The sequence below is a fragment of the Primulina huaijiensis genome, chromosome 13 (genome assembly GCF_012295235.1).
Source record: "Primulina huaijiensis isolate GDHJ02 chromosome 13, ASM1229523v2, whole genome shotgun sequence".
NCBI classification, from domain to species: Eukaryota; Viridiplantae; Streptophyta; class Magnoliopsida; order Lamiales; family Gesneriaceae; genus Primulina; species Primulina huaijiensis.
In genome coordinates this window covers 11,374,588-11,380,587 of record NC_133318.1, presented here as the reverse complement: position 1 = coordinate 11,380,587, position 6,000 = coordinate 11,374,588, and positions in this window count along the sequence as shown.

Below are 6,000 nucleotides of genomic sequence, written 5' to 3'. Positions count from 1 at the left end.
TGAAGAACAAATACCCACTTCCGAGGATTGAAGATCTATTTGACCAGTTGCAGGGAGCTTTGGTATTCTCCAATATTGATCTGCGTTTCGGTTATCACAAGTTGAGGGTGAAAGACGCTGATGTTTCCAAGACTGCGTTTAGGACTCGTTATGGCCACTACGAGTTCTTTGTGATGCCGTTCGGTTTGACGAATGCGCCTGTGATCTTCATGGATCTCATGTATCGCGTATTTCAGTCGTATCTTGATCAGTTTGAGATAGTGTTCATAGACGACTTTCTCGTCTACTCGAAGAATCAAGAGGATCACAGTAGACATCTGACCACAGTATTGCAGACCTTGCAGAAGCACAAGTTATTCGCAAAGTTCAGTAAGTACGAATTCTGGTTGGAGAAGGTGGCGTTCTTAGGCCACATTGTTTCTAGCAGTGGTATTGAGGTAGACCCAGCAAAAGTTGCAGCAGTCAGAGACTGGGTTGTGCCACAGAATGCATCTGAGATCCGCAGTTTTCTAAGCTTAGCAGGATATTACCGAAAGTTCATTCAGGGATTTTCTTCTATCGCAGTTCCACTCACAGCATTGACCAAGAAGAATGTGAAATTTGTTTGGAGCGATGAGTACCAGAAGAGCTTCGATACTTTGAAGCAAGCTCTTATCTCAGTACCAATTTTGGCCATGCCATCAGGGCCCGGTGAGTTTGTTCTATATACCGATGCTTCGAAGCTCGGTCTTGGCGCAGTATTGATGCTGCATGGGAAGGTGATAGCATATGCTTCTCGTCAGTTGAAGACTCTCGAGAAGAATTACCCAACCCATGATCTAGAGTAGGCAGCCGTTGTATTTGCTTTGAAGATCTGGAGACATTATTTGTACGGAGAGAAGTGCCAGATCTTTATCGACCATAAGAGCCTCAAGTACTTCTTTACGCAGAAAGAGCTGAATATGCGTCAGAGGCGTTGGTTGGAGCTTGTGAAAGACTATGATTGTGACATTAGCTACCACCCGGGTAAAGCTAATGTAGTTGCGGATGCACTGAGCAGGAAAGTTGCAGTGATGGCCCATTTGACGATTCAGAGACCTCTTCAGTCTGAGATGCAGAGGTTAGATCTAGAGGCATATCCTCAAGGTAGAGTTCCCCGTCTTTCCATCTTGACAATCCAGTCTTCTCTCCTTGACTGTATTCGCAGTAGTCAGCCAGCAGATGAGAAGTTGGCAAAGTGAAAGCAGCGAGATGAGGCCAAGGGCAGTGTCTTGTATTCAATTAGTGACGGTATTGTCAGATATCGAGACAGGATATGGGTTCCTAGCAGTGATTCTATCCGATCAGATATTCTATCAGAAGCCCATATGTCGTCGTACTCTATTCATCCAAGGAGTACGAAGATGTACAAAGACCTGCAGTTACTGTATTGGTGGCCATGAATGAAGAAGGATATCAGACGTTTTGTATCCGAGTGTCTGACTTGTCAGTTAGTGAAGGCAGAGCATCAGAGACCAGCAGGTCTGCTCAAGCCTCTCCCTATCCCCGAGTGGAAGTGGGAGAATGTTACCATGGATTTCGTGACCGGCTTACCGAAGTCAGTAAGAGGATCTAATGCTATCTGGGTGATTGTCGATCGTCTTACCAAATCAGCGCACTTCTTGCCTATCAAGACGACTTTCACCATGGTTCAGTATGCAGAGTTGTATATCCGGGAGATAGTCCGACTTCATGGTATTCCAGTTTCTATCGTATCTGACAGAGACCTCTGATTCACTTCCTCATTTTGGAAGAGTTTGCATTCGACGATGGGTACGAAGTTTCTGTTCAGCACAGCTTTCCACCCTCAGACAGATGGGCAATCAGAGCGAGTCATTCAGATTTTGGAGGATCTTCTCCTTGCTTGTGTTATCAATTTCTCCGGGAGTTGGGAGTCGAACTTGCCATTAGTGGTGTTCACCTATAACAACAGCTTTCAGTCGTCTATAGGAATGGCTCCGTACGAAGCATTATATGGTCGCAAGTGTAGATCTCCTGGGTATCGGGATGATTAAGAAGAGAGAGCCGAGTTGGGTCTAGAGATTATTCAGCAGACTGTCGATATAGTAGCCCAGATCCGTGACAGGATGAGGACTACTCAGAGTCGACAGAAGAGTTATGCGGACCAGCGGAGGAGAGATTTAGAGTTCGTCGTGGACTAACATGTATTTGTGAAAGTGGCACCTATGAAGGCTGTCATGCGATTTGGGAAGAAAGGGAAGCTCAGTCCGAGATTCATTGGACCATTTTAGATCCTCGACAGTGTTGGGACGCTAGCTTATCGTGTTGCTCTTCCGCTGAATCAGGCCGGAGTACAAAATGTGTTCCACGTCTCCATGCTGAGGAAGTATATGGCAAATCCTTCGCATGTCTTGAATTTTGAGCCGTTGCAGCTTACTCCGAACCTGTCTTATGAAGAGAGACCAGTGCAGATCTTAGACAGACAGGAGAAGAAGCTTTGGAACAAGCTGGTTAAGCGAGTGAAGGTCAAATGGCTTAACCATTCAGAGGAGGAAGCTACGTGGGAGTCTGAGCCAGAGATGAGGAGTCGGTATCCCGAGTTATTTGGTGAGTTTTAATTTCGATGAAGAAATTTTTTTAAGGGGGGAAGGGTTGTAGAACCCGTAAATCAGACTATGTATAAGCCATGCATAATTCCTAGTATTTAAATTAAAATGATTTTATTTCATGACTCTTTAAATTCTCTTCGTTAAATGTATTTATTTAATGTAGTAGTTTAGTTGCTACCTTTTTGTTAAATAAGTGAGGCCGGATCGGAGTTGGAGTAAAGAGATAAATTTTAATATTAAGAAAATATTCCTAGAATTTATTTAAGATAAATAATAAGTTAATTTATTGTAAAAGAAAATTTAGGAGAATCATTTAATTAATTAGAGATAAGTAGTAAATGAATTCTTTTAGGTTAAATAATTTAATTAAAATCCTAAAATAAAATATGTGACGAATTGAGATAAGTTAATCTAGACTTATTTTAATCAAGAAATTATAATTTAACATGATAGTAAATTTATCTTTAAAATTTAAAGAATTATCCATGCATGCAAGATAATGATATTCCTTAATTAATTTATTTATTCACTAAAATATTTAATGTATAGATCAAATTCTAAAGAATTAAAATACAAGATTTAAGAGTATTTCTCCTCCAATTTTATTTAAAATTTCGGCCACCCCTATGTGATTTAATTAATTTGTCATCTCTCTTTTTTTTATCTTTCACTTGGTCCTTTCCTTACCCAATTTTTGGGAGATAAATCCCTCAACTTTATTCCTCAATAATTAAACAATTAAGCAATATTCTCCCTTATTTTTGCAAGCTCAAAATCGGTCATCCCTTATTTCAAAAGATTTTAATTAGTTGGACAACTCATTCTTTATTATCTTCCCCTTAAATTTTCCTAGGTAGATATTATCCCAACTTTTAAATCACAATCAAATAATTTAATTAAGCAATTTTTCTTGTTCCTAGACTCATTGGTCGATCAAATACATTCAAAATATCCCTCCAAAATCTTGTGATATCCTAAGCATTCCTTATCCCACCACTAGAAAGATAGCAAGATCATTTCATTCCCTTATCTTGTCAACTTTCCCATCTATCTTCTAGCCATTCCCTCCCCCTCCTCTTCACCAAAATTTGAGAGAAATTCAGAGCATTTCAGAGAGAAAAAATCGTGAGAAAACCGTGAGAAAATAGGAGAACAAATAGAGTAGCAAACAAGAAGGAAAAGCACTCCGTCTCCTCCGCGCCGCATCGTGTATTTCTTTTTGTTTTCTTCAAAACAAAAATATCCAGGCATGTATATGTTTTTATTTACTCCTCTATCAAGTCATATACTGATTTTAACATCCCTTGTGCATGATCATTAACCATCAAAATCGAAATGCATGACAGCAACTTTCGATTCATGTACAGAATTTTCTTGCCTTCTTGAACACTTCACGCCTTTGCTTTGTTTCGATAGTTTCAGGTGTTGGTTCGATTCCAGGCTTCCAAGGCTGCGTATAGACACGTAATAGGGTGTTTCAAGACCATGTTGGTCCATTCAAACAAGCCCCATGCATGCTAGAAACCGAAAATGACAGCAACTCTTCATTCATGCCCTTTGAGTTTCGAAAAATGTTCTGTTTTGCTGTCAAGGAGAGTTTCTGATCTTGGCTGCCCTAAAGGCCTATAGCCATGGTTAGAACACTTCCTTATCATGTCTAAGACGTGAATAAGTCACCCTTTTGGAGACTTTGTCCACGGTGAATCGGTTTTTAAATCAAAACACAAGAACAGCCCACAGCCCCTTCGCCCCTTTCGAATTCTGGTGGTGTAACTTTCGAGTTTAGTGGTGTGGTGTGAATCTTGGTTGGCCTCTGGCCCATAGCCACGGTTCATACCATACCCCTTGATGTCTAGATCGTGCCATGGTCAACCAAATGGCCACTGGAATGGTCCATGACAGCAAGAAGTGTAGCAACACCCCACGCGCACAGAATTGCTCTCGGGTGAGACTTTTCGATAGTTTCTTGGTGTGGTTCGAATTGTGGCTGGCCTTGGGCCCTTAGCCATGGTTCCAAACTTCCCTTAAGATGTTGACAAGAGGTTTTGATTGGTGGTTTGAGCCCCAATGGTCGGTAGCCTCGAAAACGACGCAAGGAAACGCAAGCATGCTGCTGTATTTTTAGACAGCAAGTCGGTGCTTCGGTTCAGAGGCTCATTTGGGTTCTTGGTTGGCTTTTAGCCTATGGCCTTGGATTGGACAGTGCCTCTTCAAGTTAAGAAGGTCAAGTTTTTGGCCGTTTGTGATTCTGATCATTTTAGAGGTCGTACAAGAATTTACGGTGCAATGTGCAAAAGTGACTCTCGAAAGAGCGTTTCACGTTTTTGGCCTCCATTCACTAAATTTCGAGTGCTGTAAATTTAAGAGCATTATTTCATCATTTTTAAGAGTATTTTAATCATGACTAAACGTTGGTTCAGTGTTGGTTTGGGTTGGCTCGGAGTCTTGATTAAATACTAAGTCAGTGGGCGTAATTGTCTCGGTTTTGGATTCAATTACAAAGTTTGGTCAAGAAAAATCAATTGCATAATTTTCATGTTAGATTTAAGTCACAGCGAGCCTGGGAACGATCCAACCCGTTTGGTAAAATTAATACAGGACATTTAATTACGTTATTTAATTATATTACGTGCATAAAAATAAAAAGATTTATGTGATATTGCTTGTGGCCATTGTACCATTGTGGGATTATTACTTTACCCGGTCGCCAGTTACCGGTCAGTTTAGTTTTGTACCACCCAGTATACTGTGGTATTAGTCTGATCAGACGATTAGTATTTCACCCGGTCATCAGTTACTGGTCAGTTCAGTGCAGTTCATGGGGCCACTTGCATAGAACATAATCTCAACAAAATTATCATCCAGACTATTTTATTGCAGAGCTCTATTGGGCTAACAGTTCACTTATGATTCTCAGTTCAGTTATGCACGTATTTATAATTATCCATGATAACATATTTACAGTTCAGTTATGCAAATACTATAATTCCTCATGACATGATATTTTCACCTCGCATGCAATTTTATTATTATCTTTTTACTTGTTTTTTACGATATATGCATGCTGAGTCTTTAGACTCACTAGACTTGATTGTTGTAGGTACTGATGATGTCAGAACCGAGGGCGGGGACCAGTGAGCCAGCTCGAGTTGGCAGTAGTGGGACCCGAGGACCCATTTATCAGTTTATATATTATTTTTGGCGAAAACTCATTTTATTACAATGAATTATTTTAAGCTGTCGTTTTGAAACATTATTTACTTCCGCTGCTATTTTTGAACATTAGACTTTATTTATCAGTCTATTTATGAATGAGGCATTTTATTTAATTAAAGTGAAAATTTTTAAATTTTTTCGCAAATTTTCAAGTACGAATTTAGAGGCCTCTACATAAATCATATAAAAATCAGTC